General features: G+C 44.4%; 1 pseudogene; it reads right to left on the reverse strand.

Annotated features, from left to right (window-relative positions):
* Positions 1-13,026, reverse strand: part of LOC115146497 (ryanodine receptor 3-like) — a 128,409-nt pseudogene extending 115,383 nt beyond the window's left edge.
* Between the last annotated feature and the right edge of the window lie 3,181 nt (positions 13,027-16,207).

The following is a 16,207-nucleotide window of genomic DNA, read 5'->3' on the forward strand; positions in this document are numbered from 1 at the left end:
CATCACTCCTGTGTTCCAATGGCACGTTGTGTTAGCTAATCCAAATGTATACTTTTAATTGATCATCATCATAATTGATCATTAGAAAACCCTTTTGCAATTATGTTAGCACAGCTGAAAACTGTTGTTCAGATTAAAGAAGCAATAAAACTGGTCTTCTTTAGACTAGTTGAGTATCTGGAGCATCAGCTTTTGTGGATTCGATTACAGGCTCAAAATGGCCAGAAACAAAGACCTTTCTTCTGAAAATCATCAGTCAGAAATGAAGGCTATTCCATGTGAGAAATTGCCAAGAAACTGAAGATCTTGTACAGCGCTGTGTACTACTCCCTTCACATAACAGCGCAAACTGTCTCTAACCAGAATAGAAAGAGGTGTGGGAGGCCCGGTGCACAACTGAGCAAGAGGACAAGTACATTAAAGTGTCTGGTTTGAGAAACATACGCCTCACAAGTCCTCAAATGGCAGCTTCATTAAATAGTACCTGCAAAACACCAGTCTCAACATCAACAGTGAAGAGGCGACTCCGGGATGCTGGCCTTCTAGGCAGAGTTGCAAAGAAAAAGCCATATCTCAGATTGGCCAATAAAAATAAAAGATTAAGATGGGCAAAAGAACACACACTGGATAGAGGAACTGGAACTGGAGCATCCCGGAGTCGCCTCTTCACTGTTGACGTTGAGACTGGTGTTTTGCGGTCTGTAACCATGTTTGCCAGTTACAATCTCTTCCAATTAAAATAAAAAAAATTTAAAAAATGTTTATTAGGCTAATAGACCCATGTAATTCCAGTTGATATTGCGAGGGTTGTTTTGTTTGCACAATGTGCTGTCTGTGCTTCGGTACATTGTCTATAAAAGTGGATCCCCGTGATTGTATTTTCCTTCCTTTTAAGACCACATAGGCCTAATAAAATACAAATGGTAGGCTAACCACATCTCTCTCTCCCTCCCTCTCTCTCTCTGTGTACGTTGACTTAAAGAAAAGTTAAGTTAAGAATTTATCTGAACTAACATCTATCAGGTGTATTAGTGGTGCTGAGAGGAAAGTGCAGCTGTCGGGAGAGCTTTATGTTGGCCCAACATTTTTTCGGCACCGTTTGTCATCGTTATGGTGCAATTCATGTATTGTTTAGTGTTGTGTCGTGTAGTGGCTTTGCTGGCATGCATCTAAAAAAAATTGGTTGAGTTTGCCTCACCAAGTTTTACATACTACAATCGCCACTGGCTGCATCATGTTATAGGTATGCTTGTAATCGTTAAGAGCTGGGGAGTTTTTCAGGATAAAAAAAAATAAACAGAATGGAGCTAAGCACAGGAAAAATCCTAGAGGAAAACCTGGTTTAAACTTTCAACCCTTTCACTAGACACCGGGAGATGAATTTGACTATCAGTAGGACAATAACCTAAAACACAAGACCACATCTACACTGAAGTTGCTTGAGAGACAAACAGAAAGACTCACAGCTGTTAATGCTGCCAAAGGTGCTTCTACAAAGTATTGACAGGGGTGTGAATGAGATATTTCCATTTTCAATATATTTGCAAACATTTCTAAAAACATCTATTCACTTTGTCATTATGGAGTATTGTGTGTAGATTGATGAGGAACATGTTTTATTTAATCCATTTAACACAATAAGGCTGTAACGTAACAAAATGTGGAAAAGGGAAAGGGGTCTACTTTCTGAAGTCACCAGTATAAATGAGGCTGAAGTCATTGATTGGAGAGTTCATAGTGATCTAGCTAAATGTATGCTGAGGAGCATCATGAAAGAGAACAGCAGCTGTTCATTGCTTTGGGTTAGATTAGGCCTACCTCATGAGACAAGAGGCACTTGGCATGCACTTTGCTGAAGATATCATCTGATGATGCCTCCCTTATGGAAAAAATGAATTAATTTCACATTTAATCACATGTGAAGTGTTCCAAAAACACATGCTGTCATGTGATCTTATGTGATAGCATGTGAAGCAACATGAAATAACATGAAACTACACGTGAAAACATGTTCCCGAAAACATGTATTCATGTGAAATTTCAGGTGAAATCGTGATTTTCCACAGGTGAAATCATGTGGTTTTTCTGTAAGGGCTTATTAGATATGGAGGATTTGGTTTAAGTCATAGACCATGTAAGAGACAGTGTAAATACTGATAACAGTTAATTGTCTTTTCACCACATTCTGGTCATCAATATACAGTAGTTATTACAGCTATACACTGGAAACTGCCATTATATAGTATATTTGGTATATCTGTATATCAATATCTTTTTATTCACTTTCTGGTTGTTTCTGACCAATGTTTCCAACCAGCATTTTCATTGTATGAATGTTATACAATATAATTAACATTAGTATAAGAGCATATAAACACCCTTCAGCATGTGGTTAATGAATGTCTCTGTTGGAGAATCACTAAGCAGTTAATGAATAATTAACAGGACGATTATTCACGCCTGTTTTACACTATGTTGTAGTTCCATACACATTAATAAATGGGAATCCCGCAAGAAATAAATAACATCAATGTTAAATGGATGTGATTTATTAAAGCTGTAAACATTTACATGTTTTACTACAGTAATATTGCAGCAGCCGTAACCATATCACTGCTCAGTGTTCACAGACTGTGTTATTTACCTACAGTATACTGCTTACAGAGGGAGCCCACTATCTGAAAATAAATATTAGAAAATGCCCTTGTTCTGAAAACCTTGTGATTGCATTTACAGCACTCACTGGCAGCGTAAATACTGACATTTCTAATGTTCTTTTCCCAATGTAGCAGACAGGCAGAATGTGCTGATGTTGCTGCTAACTGAGAGATTGTGCTTCTACAATATTTCATCTGAAGGAAGGGATTCTGCAAAGGGAGGAGAGGAGAGGACCGCAGCTGTAGCACTCCAGAGCAGAGTGGTGTAGTAGCAGCATTCAGCCCTGTGTCACTGTGTGTCTGAAGTCCGATGTGAAAGGCCCTGAGCTCTTAAAAAACACACTACTTCAGACATTATTTCAAGTCCTCTATGCACACTTCAGATGTTGCCGGTGAGGAAATTCTCCATCCATGCCCGTTATAGCACTACTACTACTAAGGCATTTTTATTTTAATTTTAAAGTTCATGACATATTCCAGCCTTGAGGACACTAACTGTCTATTAGTTTTGGAAATGTATGATGGCAATTCAACTACAGCATACAAAGTAGAACACATCTGATAGAATAGTGAATGCTGAGGTAGATGCTGCTGCAACTTATAATACCACTGCACTATGGTGGAAACCACCGCACTATGGTGGAAATCCCTGCACTATGGTGGAAACCACTGCACTATGGTCTAAACCACTGCACTATGGTGTATGCACTGCACTATGGTGTATGCACTGCACTATGGTGTATGCACTGCACTATGGTCTAAACCACTGCACTATGGTGTATGCACTGCTCTATGGTGTATGCACTGCACTATGGTGTATGCACTGCACTATGGTCTAAACCACTGCACTATGGTGTATGCACTGCACTATGGTGGAAACCACTGCACTATGGTGTATGCACTGCACTATTGTGTATGCACTGCACTATGGTGTATGCACTGCACTATGGTGTATGCACTGCACTATGGTGGAAACCACTGTACTACACTGTAAACCACTGCACTATGGTGTATGCACTGCACTATGGTGGAAACCACTGCACTATGGTGTATGCACTGCGCTATGGTGTATGCACTGCACTATGGTGGAAACCACTGTACTACACTGTAAACCACTGCACTATGGTGTATGCACTGCACTATGGTGGAAACCACTGCACTATGGTGTATGCACTGCACTATGGTGTATGCACTGCACTATGGTGTATGCACTGCACTATGGTGGAAACCACCGCACTATGGTGGAAACCACTGCACTATGGTGGAAACCACTGCACTATGGTGGAAACCACTGCACTATGGTGGAAACCACTGTACTACATTGTAAACCACTGCACTATGGTGAGAACCACTGTACTACACTGTAAACCACTGCACTATGGTGGAAACCACTACCAGAAATCAGAATCATATCATACAAACATGCATGTCAGGACCAATTTAAAACATTGTTTTCCCCTTTTATGAATTTAATCGACATGAATAACCTGCATGGCATATGAACACAGTGGACAGACACCACTGCACAAGCAATCACTCTCTCTGAGGAGGGGGAGTTGTGATTTGGGCCATACGAGGCCACTATTGATTTGTCTCTCATATTGTGCCGTCAGGTCTGTCTGAGTGCCAGCAGCACGGCAAGAGGCCCTCGTTAATCAGATCGGTTCACTCTCCTCTCCTCTCACAGCCCAGGCTGGCCCGGGCTCTGTCTGGCCCCCACGTCTGGGCACACACTCCCCCCATCTCTCCTCTCACAGCCCAGGCTGGCCCGGGCTCTGTCTGGCCCCCACGTCTGGGCACACACTCCCCCCATCTCTCCTCTCCGTCTACCTCATCTCTCACTCCTGTCTCAGGGCAGAATTATGTATCATACACACGCTAGGCAAGGCCCACACACTCACCTCCCGTCTCACCTGGCCAACACAGAGGAGGTAAGGGAGGGGAGGGAGGGAGGGAGCAGGTAGGGCAGCCCGCTGCTAGCCTAACCACCATCCATCATTCATGAATGGATCTCAATTGATGTGAGCCTGGCTGTGAGATATAGGTGCCTCTACTCTACAGCTGGGAGGCTGAGAGTCAGCTTAGGACGAGTACATTTACACTGGCTGATTTAACTTGCAGATGTACAGTATAAGGTCATCCCTAATTACAGCACTCTACTAGACAAGTCATGAATCATCACTATCTACCAGTACCATCATGACTGTTATCACTTTCTATGAATAGCACAGCTTTAGAGGACGCTTTGTCCTTGACATAATTGGCTTTGACCTGACTGTGCCCCTCTCTAAATCAGGCCTTTTGGATGGAACATCTCCCCTGGGAGATCCTAGGGGGAATAGAGTGCATCTTGACACGTTAAATAATGTCAAATCCCTGGATAAGCAGTTTGACATTGAGCAGAGCTAAAAACCCAACTACTACTACTACGGTACATGAATGATAGCTCAACTCATTCTGGATGTGCTATAATCACTTTAGCCCCACGCACTGTAACAACGTGAGATTTCTGCACAGTAACAGTGAGGCACATCACAAATCTCCCTGAATGTGCTGCAGACTAAATCACTTTCTCCCTGTTCTGTGAACACTGACACTGCACAGTCTGAGGTGACAGACTGGGGCTTAATATGATAAACTGGTGACACCTTTCCAAATCACCTTCTCCAAGCTCAGATCACAGGTACTCTCACATTGCCAGATAATCTCACATTTGCATTGCACCAAGAAGCCTGACACGCAAGGCTATAGAGTGGAAGGTTTGAGGACTGAGATGTTAATCCTCAGGTAATGTTTTCCACACTGGATTGGATGGGTCAATGGGAATGGCTATCATTTTATGGGCTCCTAACCAATTTCTTCGCATTGCTTGTAACTTATTTTGTATATAATGTTGATGCTTCCATCTCTTATGACCGAAAAGAACTTCTGGACATTAGAACAGTGATTACTCACCTCAAACTGGACAAAGAGTTTTCTTTAATGAGTCAGACGCAAATGATATAATGTTGCTCCCAGACAAGGCCCAAATCCCCGTCATTCGCATGAAGAAAATAAGGAAATACAGGGGGCAGAGATCAGGGTGCCTTGTGAGAATTTGTCGGCGAGTGGGTTACCAGCCTCTACCATCCATTCTATTAGTCAACGAGCAATCACTGGAAAATAAACTGGATAAGCTCCGATCGAGACTATACAAACCAACTGGACATTAAAAACTGTAATATTGTATGTTTCACCAAGTTGTGGCTGAACTACGACACATATAATATAGTTAGCTGGGTTTTCTGTGCATCGGCAGGACAGAACAACTACGTCTGGTAAGACGAGGGGTGGGGAGTGTGTCTATTTGTCAATAACAGCTGGTGCTCAATGTCTAATATTAAGGTAATCTCGAGGTACCTCATGATAAGTTGTAGACCACACTATCTACCAAGAGAGTTTTCATCTATATTTTTCGTAGCCATCTATTTACCACCACAAACCGACGCTGGCACTAAGACCTCACTCATCAAGCTGTATAAGACCATAAGCAAACAAGAAAATGTTAATCCAGAAGTGGAGCTCCTAGTGGCCAGGGACTTTAATGCAGGCAAACTTTAATCCGTTTTACCTCATTTCTAACAGCATGTCACGTGCAACCAGAGGAGAAAAAAAACTCCAGACCACCTTTACTTCACACACAGAGACACTTACAAAGCTCTCTCTCACCCTCCATTTCTGGCCATAATTATATCCTCATGATTCCTGTTTACAAGCAAAAACTAAAGCAGGAAGTACCAGTGACTCACTCAATACGGATGTGGTCAGATGACGCAAATGCTATGCTACCAGACTGTTTTGCTAGCACAGATTGGAAAATGTTTCAGGATTCATCCAATGGCATTGGGGAGTATTCCACCTCAGTCCACGGCTTCATCAATAAGTGGATCGACAACATCTTCCCCACAGTGACCGTACGTACATATTCCAACCAGAAGCCATTGATTACAGGCAACATCTAAAGCTAAAGGCTAGAGCTGCAAGGAGCAGGACATTAATCAGGAGGCTTTGTAAAAAAATACCGCTATGCCCTCAGACGAACCATTAAACAGACAAGGCCTCAAAACAGGATTAAGATTGAATCCTACTACACCAACTCTGAAGCTCGTTGGATGTGGCAGGGCTTGCAAACTATTACTGACTACAAAGGGAAACACAGCCGTGAGCTGCCCAGTGACGCGAGCCTACCAGACGGGCTAAATTCCTTTTATGCTCACTTCAAGGCAAGTAACACTGAAGCATGCATGAGAGCACCAGCTGTTCCAGACAACTGTGTGATCTCTCTCCATAGTCAATGTGAGCAAGACCTTTAAACAGGTCAACATTCACAAGGCCAAACAGATTACCAGGACAATTTTTATTTTATTTAACTAGGCAAGTCAGTTAAGAACAAATTCTTATTTTCAATGACAGCCTAGGAACAGTGGGTTAACTGCCTTGTTCAGGGGCAGAAGGACATCTTTTTTTACCTTGTCAGCTTGGGGATTTGAACTTGCAACCTTTCAGTTACTAGTCCAACACTCTAATCACTAGGCTACCTGCCCCCGACATGTACTCAGAGCAACACTGCACCAGCTGTTCCGGACGACTGTGTGATCACGCTCTCCATAGCCAATGTGAGCAAGACCTTTAAACAGGTCAACATTCACAAGGTCGCAAGGCCAAACGGATTACCAGGATATGTACTCAGAGCATGCGCGGACCAACTGGCAAGTGTCTTCAGTGACATTTTCAACCTCTCCTTGACCGAGTATGTAATACCTACATGTTTCAGGCAGACCGCCATAGTCCCTGTGCCCAAGAAAGCGAAGGTAACCTGCCTAAATGACTACTGCCCCGTAGCACTCAAGTCGGTAGCCATGAAGTGCTTTGAAAGGCTGGTCATGGCTGACATCAACACCATCATCCCGGAAACCCTAGACTCACTCCAATTCGCATACCGCCCCAACAGATCTACAGTTGATGGAATTTCAATCGCACTCCACTCTGCCCTTTCCCACCTGGACAAAAGGAACACCTATGTGAACATGTTTTTTATTGACTACAGCTCAATGTTCAACACCATAGTGCCCACAAGGAAGGGCTGGGCGATATGGCAAATAAATTATCACAATATCTATATATTTGTTTATTTGATAACGATAAATATCACGATATTAATCAAATAATGTTTAAAAGGAGCATATATGCTTCAAACTCAAGAATGCCTGAACAAACAGTGATTAGAGCGTTGGGCCAATAACCGAAAGGTTGCTAGATTGAATCCCCGAGCTGACAAGGTAAGAATCTGTCGTTCTACCCCTGAACAAGGCAGTTAACCCACTGTTCCCTGATAGGCTGTCATTTTAAATAAGAAGTTGTTCTTAACTGACTTGCCTAGTTAAATAAAGGTTTTAAAAAAAATAATAATAATGTGAACTACACCAAATTATACTTGAAGGAACATTGTTCCATGTTTGCGGCCAGGGTCAATTAAATTGATAAGCCTCTTGAAACCTCACATTTCGACTGTGCTAATTGGTAGCATGTCCTTAGCAATGCAATGCATAATAGCGTCTGTGATGTCTTAGTCTTTTCGATGTTTGCTTGTATGGCATAAACGCTGTCAGTGTTGACTGCTTCGAGCCAACATCCCTAGGTTGGCTGGTGCTTGACAGGCGTTTATCAATACCGTGTGGCAAACTCAAACTTCCTGCATGTTCCAAAGAGTGATTTTGCTTCAGATGTTGAAAAAGGTTTGTTGTATTACCAGACTTCGTAGCCACCCGTCTATGGCACAATTTGCACCGAACATTGCTCTGCTCTTTGTCTGACTTCAAAAAGCCAAACCACTTCCAAATTACTGAAACAGTTTAACCCTTTTAATCAATAATTTCTTCGTTGGAAGCTGCTCCTTCTCCATGGCTATCACTGCCAATGTTTTCACCTACCTCACTCATTTTTCGTGGTTAATAGTGGCTACTCCATCACTCGAGGTGCTAAGTGGTTTTTAGTGGGCATATACCTCTCCACGTGCATATTGTCACTTCTCCGCACGTTCCTGCTGCGTCACAGAGGTGAAATGGACTGCTGTACCTAATTAGTCTATATCGACATTATCGAAAGTTAATCTAAATGTTTTTATATCGTTATTGAGGGAAGTAATTACCTCAATAATTATTGATATTGATTTATCGCCCAGCCCTACCACAAAGCTCATCACTGAGCTAAGGACCCTGGGACTAAACACCTCCCTCTGCAACTGGATCCTGGACTTCCTGATGGGACAACCCCGGGTGGTAAGGGTAGGCGACAACACATCTGCCTCGCTGATCCTCAACACGGGGGCCCCTTAGGGGTGGGTGCTTATTTCCCTCCTGTGTCCCAGTTTACCCAAGACTATGTGGCCAAGCATGACTCCAACACCATCATTAAGTTTGCTGACGACACAAAGGTGGTAGGCCTGATCACCAACAACGATGAGACAGTCTATAGGGAGGAGGTCAGAGACCTGGCAGTGTGGTGCCAGGACAACAACCTCTCCCTCAACGTGAGCAAGACAAAGGAGATGATCGTAGACTACAGGAAAAGGAGGGGCGAACACGCCCCCATTCACATTGACGGGGCTGTAGTGGAGCGGGTCGAGATTTTCAAGTTCTTTGGTATCCACATCACCAACAATCTATCATGGTCAAACACCAAGAAAGTTGTGAAGAGGGCAATCCCTTTCCCCCCTCAGGAGACTGAAAAGATTTGACATGGGTCCACAGATCCTGAAAAAGTTATACAGCTGCACCATCGACAGCACCGGTTGCACCGGTTGACAACTGCTCAGCATCTGACCGTAAGGCATACAGCCCAGTACATCACTGGGGCCAAACTTACTGCCATCCAGGACCTATATACTTGGCGGTGTCAGAGGAAGGCCCCAAAAAATGTCAAAGACTCCATGCACCCGATTCATAGACTGTTCTCTCTTCTACCACACAGCAAGCGGTACCGGAGCACCAAGTCGAGGTCCAAGAGGCTCCAGCTTTTACCCCCAAGCCATAAGGCAGCTGAACAATTAATCAAATGGCCACCCGGACTATTTGTTTTTACACTGCTGCTACTCACAATTTATTATCTATGCATAGTCACTTTACCCCTACCTACTGTACAGTACATGTACAAATGACCTCGACTAACCTGTACCCTGCACATTGACTCGGTACCGGTACCCTGTGTTAACATTTGTGTTATTATATTGTGTAACTTTTAAAGTTTTTTTTATAAACTTTAGTTTATTTAGTAAATATTTTCTTAACTCTATTTTCTTAAAATGTCATTGTTGGTTAAAGGCTTGTAAGTGAGCATTTCTTAGTAAGGTCTACACATGCTGTATTCGGCACATGTGACAAATTAAGTTTGATTTGATTTGAAATCTGCAAACTGTTTTGGCGACCCGACCGAATTCACATAGAAATGTGCATTACAGATCTGTCATTCTCCTGGAAAGCAAGTCTAAGAAGCGGTAGATAGATCTGTTATTTTCTATTTCTATGCGCCCTGTTCTTAAGTTTACTTTCTTCGTGTTTTACTTTTTGTACACCAGCTTCAAACAGTTGAAAATATAATATTTTTGGTTGGGGGAGGAAAGGGGAGGGACAGGGGAAGAGGAGAGGAGAGGACCAGGGGAAGAGGAGACTGAGAGCAGGGGGAAAGAAAGGGGAGGGCCAGGGGAGAGGGCCAGAGGAGGAGGAGATGGAGGGCAGGGGGAGGGGAGTGCCAGTGAAGAGGGCCAGGGAGGAGGAGATCAAGGGCAGGGGGAGGAGAGGGCCAGGGGGAGAGGAGACGGAGAGGACAGGGGGAGAGGACAGGGAGAGCAGGGGGAAGAGAGGGGAGTGCCAGGGGAGAGGGCCAGAGGAGGAGGAGATGGAGGGCAGGGGGAGGGAGTGCCAGTGAAGAGGGCCAGGGGAGGAGGAGATCAAGGGCAGGGGGAGGAGAGGGCCAGGGGAGAGGGCCAGAGGAGGAGGAGATGGAGGGCAGGGGGAGGGGAGTAGAGGGTCATGGGGAAAGGAGACGGAGAGGACAGGGGGAGAGGACAGGGAGAGCAGGGCGAAGAGAGGGGAGTGCCAGGGGAGAGGGCCAGAGGAGGAGGAGATGGAGGGCAGGGGGGAGGGGAGTGCCAGTGAAGAGGGCCAGGGGAGGAGGAGATCAAGGGCAGGGGGGAGGAGAGGGCCAGGGGGAGAGGTCGTGAGCGGCCTTTCCCAGGGGGAGCAACCTGAGCCAGAAGCAGTCAGTTATGCTCCACTGGCCTCCTCCTGCCTATGTCCTCATACCTCTGGGCTCTAGGCAACAACACAGCCCTATCAGCCCTACACATAGCCAGACATGGAGAGCCCATGTCACTCAATGTCATACGTGTGCTGGCTCATGCAGAGTATTTGGATAGCTGTGATAGTTACAGCTGGTCAGGCCCCATAGAACAAAATACAGCTGTGGGTGGCTTCTTCCTCTCTCTACTGTCTCTGGAGGCAGACTGTACAGACAACACCAGGTGTTCCCCAGGCCTATTGCTCTCCTTTAGACAGCAACCTGAGAGCTCCTCCTCGGCTCCTGAAGTATCCTGTCCCAACATATAACGCACTGTAGGAAGGCATCAGGAAAATGGTGCACAGGGTCACCATTTTGGAATGACAGAGAAAGGATACACACTCACTTAACTATTCCTGTAAGTGCTTCACCTTAGGGCTCTAATGTGGTTCAGATATAATAATACCTACCTGTACTGAACAAAAATATAAATGCAACATGCAACAATTTCAAACATTTTAGCACGATACAGTCCAAAGAAGGAAATCAGTCAATTGAAATATATAAATTAGGCCCTAATCTATGGATTTCACATGACTGGGCAGGGGCGCAGCCATGGGTGGGCCTGGGGGGCTATAAGCCAACCAATCAGAATGAGTTTTTCCCCACAAAAGAGCTTTATTATACCCGCCCCATCTCCTCAGAATATCCCGCTGGTGAAGAAGCCGGATGTGGAGGTCCTGGGCTGATGTGGTCTATGGTAGAGAAATTAACAATTCACTGGCAACAGCTCTGTTGGACATTCCTGCAGTCAGTATGTCAACTGCACGCTACCTCAAAACATGAGACATCTGTGGCATTGTGTTGAGTGACAAAACTGCACATTTTAGAGTGGCCTTTTATTGTCCCCGGCACAAGGGGCACCTGTGTAACAATCATGCTGTTTAATCAGCTTTTTGATATGCCACACTTGTCAGGTGGATGGACTATCTTGGCAAAAAGAGAAATGCTCACTAGCAGGGATGTAAAATGTTTTGAGAGAAATAAGATATTTGTGAGTATGGAAAATGTCTAGGATCTTTTAGTTTGGCTCATGAAACATGGGACCAACACTTAACATGCAGCGTTCATATTGGTTTTCAGTATACAAATAGTTAATGGAGTGTGATAAGTGTGGTTCTCAAACCATCAACTGAGATCACCTTACAACGCTACTTCAGAAGCAGGCAGCTGGAGAGAAATTATTGTCACAATCCCGCCCTTCCTCCCTCCCTCCCAGCCTCCCTTCCTCCCAGCCTCCCTCCCTCCCTTCAAAATGCTCTCCAGCTGTGTGTGTTTGTGTTGGAGTGATTCATGGCTTTTTCCTTCTCTTAGCGAGTGAGAGTGGTGTGACTCAGACAGAGAGAAAGTGAGTGCCATGTTGGAGTTGAGTAGCAAGCAGACCGCTTTGTTCCCATGACACAGTGCTGTCAGTGTGCTGTTCTGTTGCTGCTGGGGGGAGAGAGTGCTAAGACCGGGTCCAGAGGAAACACCATCGCTGCATTCCTTTCCCTCACCCTAGAGTGACAACATCCATTTATCTCAACATCCATTAAACATTTCAGCCTGTTTTAAACAGGATGCTAACAGCACTGAATATGACAGTTTTAAAGTGTACATACATTCCTCTGGCCAACGTGGCACAGGCTGCTACAGTAGCATAATCTCTGAACTACATTATGTAGGGCACAAAGCCATTCCATGTATCCCTTTTCATGTGGAGCATACTATTTCTCTACCGCCCTTTCAATACTACTGTTCAAAGTACTGACTCTATTTTACACAGGTTAACCTGTGGTCGTGTTACGTTCTAACCCTGTCTGAACAGCCCAGGGTTGCTCTCCACCTGTCTGAACAGCCCAGGGTTGCTCTCCACCTGTCTGAACAGCCCAGGGTTGCTCTCCACCTGTCTGAACAGCCCAGGGATGCTCTCCACCTGTCTGAACAGCCCAGGGTTGCTCTCCACCTGTCTGAACAGCCCAGGGTTGCTCTCCACCTGTCTGAGACTGAGAGACATCTGGTCCACATCAGGCTATGGGTGATTTCATTCAGTCTAATCACCACAATAGAGTTGTGCATTTCAACATCATTCTGTGCTATTCCTATCCATCTACAGCATTGGACAGGAATGGTTATCTCATAAAATGAGTCACAGTGACAGATATCACAGTGCACTATATAAGTGAGCAACATTAAAATATATTTTACGATCACTGTGGTGTTTACGATTGCTCCACAGTAGAGCAGTTCATTGGCAGTACTAATATTGTTCATCTGTTGAGCAAGTTTGAACAAAACTCCTTTGAATGTTTTACAGTTGCCCTGCAAGCCGATCGAAGCCTCCCTTCCCACTTGAAGGAGTATCGAGTCAGGCTGCATCCTTCATTACAGAAGGAGAGAGAGAGAGAGAGAGAGAGAGAGAGAGAGATCACAGCAGCAATATTTCTGGCCCGTTGCCATGAGAAAAGGGCAACCAGTGGAGCACAAACAACATTGTGAATAGCACCAATATTTTTGTGTTAATTTATCTTCCTCTACTATTTGCACATTGTTAAAACACTGTATGTACATAGCTGATAATATACCACTTGAAATGTCTTAATCTTTTTCAAACCTTTGTCTAATGTTTACGGTTCATTTGTAATAGTTTACTTTTGTTTTTTTGTTCGTTTTTTCCAGTTTTGTTGCTTTGGCAATGTAAACATATGTTTACCATTCCAATAAAGCTACTTTGAATTGAGAGAAAGAGAGATAACTGTTTTCATAGCTTCTCACCCCAAGAGGAGGCTACCAACCTATTAAGTTCCGGTTGAAAATCCAGGTATGCTTTGAGATTTAAATCCACTAGGTACTGTATATAGGAAGCAATATATTTCCCTCTTTCATGCTTGGTTTGTGAGGGTAAATGACGGTGTGATGAGATAGGGCCAGTGTATGACAGAGCTCTTTCTGGGCTGTGTTGCACTGGGGACTACAGAAACAAACTGTTCACTTTCTTTACTTACTTTTCGCATACTGTAGGAGGCTAATTTACCAAGGAAGGGAAACAACGCTAGAAATACACATTTATGTTGTCTGCCATCTGACAAGCAATAGTATTTCTAGGAGAAAGTGTTGTAAAAGTCCCCAATTGGAGGGGAATACAAATAGATACATTTGTACCCTTCTTGTATGCTTGTTTTGTGAAATGAGATGTTGTTTTACAATAACCGCCAGCAGTCTAAGCTTGGAAAGCCAACCTTTAAAGTAACCAAATCCCATTGCCACTCCAACGAGCGAACCTGAGAGAGCCGTTACTTTCCCCACTAACCTGTATACCTGTCATACCATGGAGGAAACGCTGCTAACACTGCATCTGAGCAACACCTTACAGGGGCGGCAGGGTAGCCTAGTGGTTAGAGCGTTGGACTAGTAACCGGAAGGTTGCAAGTTCAAACCCCCGAGCTGACGAGGTACAAATCTGTCGTTCTGCCCCATGTCAGCCTCCAATAAAATGTAGAATATAGGAGGTTGACACCAGGGGTCTCTTTACAGCTCCTATGTCCAAAACAGAGGCTGGGAAACACACACTATTACATAGTTGGCGGTATACCGTATTTACCCTATACTGGGGTTTTTGGAAATACTACGGGATGGTTTTTCAATACTGTCAATACCAAATTAAATCTAATTTATTTATGAAGCCCTTCTTACATCAGCTGATATCTCACAGTGCTACAGGAACCCAGCCTTAATCCCCAAATAGCAAGCAATGCAGGTGTAGAAGCACGGTGGCTAGGAAAATCTCCCTAGAAAGGCCAGAACCTAGGAAGAAACCTAGAGAGGAACCGGGCTCTGCCGGGTGGAGATTATAACAGAACATTGCCAAGATGTTCAAATGTTCATAGATGACCAGCAGGGTCAAATAATAATAATCACAGTGGTTGTCGAGGGTGCAGCAAGTCAGCACCTCAGGAGTAAATGTCAGTTGGCTTTTCATAGCCGATCATTCAGAGTATCTCTACCGCTCCTGCTGTATGCATGTCTTACTACTCGAAAATGGCATGTTTTATTTCTAAATGTCTGCGCAAGAGTGAAGGTTTTATCGAGTTGGGAGTTAGTACTTTTGCAAATATAACACACTGTGGGGCCACAGTATCTCCTGACCCCTCCTGTCTCAGCCTCCAGTATTTATGCTGCAGTAGTTTATGTGTCGGGGGGCTAGGGTCAGTTTGTTATATCTGGAGTACTTCTCCTGTCTTATTCGGTGTCCTATGTGAATTTCAGTATGCTCTCTCTAATTCTCTCTTTCTCTTGGAGGACCTGAGCCAAGGACCATGCCTCAGGACTACCTGGCATGATGACTCCTTGCTCTCCCCAGTCCACCTGGCAGTGCTGCTGCTCCAGTTTCAACTGTTCTGCCTGCGGCTATGGAATCCTGACCTGTTCACCGGACGTGCTACCTGTCCCAGACCTGCTGTTTTCAACTCTCTAGAGACAGCAGGAGTGGTAGAGATACTCTGAATGATCGGCTATGAAAAGTCAACTGACATTTACTTCCTGAGGTGCTGACTTGCTGCACCCTCGACAACTACTGTGATTATTATTATTTGACCATGCTGGTCATTTATGAACATTTGAACATTATGGCCATGTTCTGTTATAATCTCCACCCGGCACAGCCAGAAGAGGACTGGCCACCCCTCATAGCCTGGTTCCTCTCTAGGTTTCTTCCTAGGTTTTGGCTTTTCTAGGGAGTTTTGCCTAGCCACCGTGCTTCTACACCTGCATTGCTTGCTGTTTGGGGTTTCAGGCAGGGTTTCTGTACAGCACTTTGAGATATCAGCTGATGTATGAAGGGCTATATAAATAAATGTGATTTGATTTAACTGTGGCTGAGGAAAGGCACTAGTGAAAATATAAGTGAACCCCAAATCAATGCAGTTCACATCATACTTGTGCCTCTTCGATGGTCCAACTTCCCTGTCTGTTGTTCGGTGCTTTCCCGGGTAAGGGGGCAGTAGCTCGTCGGCTGCATCAGATTCACAACTGTCAGTGTCAATGCTAGCTGGGCTAACAACAAATGTAGAATTACTGATGCTAACATTGGATGTGCTCGTGGAAGCAGAACAACTTGTGTCGTCGACAGGTGCAGGTGCAGTACTGTTGGTAGTCAGAAGATAACATACACTTAGGTTGGAGTCATTAACACTCATTTT

The sequence above is a fragment of the Oncorhynchus nerka genome, linkage group LG18, assembly GCF_034236695.1.
Source record: "Oncorhynchus nerka isolate Pitt River linkage group LG18, Oner_Uvic_2.0, whole genome shotgun sequence".
NCBI lineage: Eukaryota > Metazoa > Chordata > Actinopteri > Salmoniformes > Salmonidae > Oncorhynchus > Oncorhynchus nerka.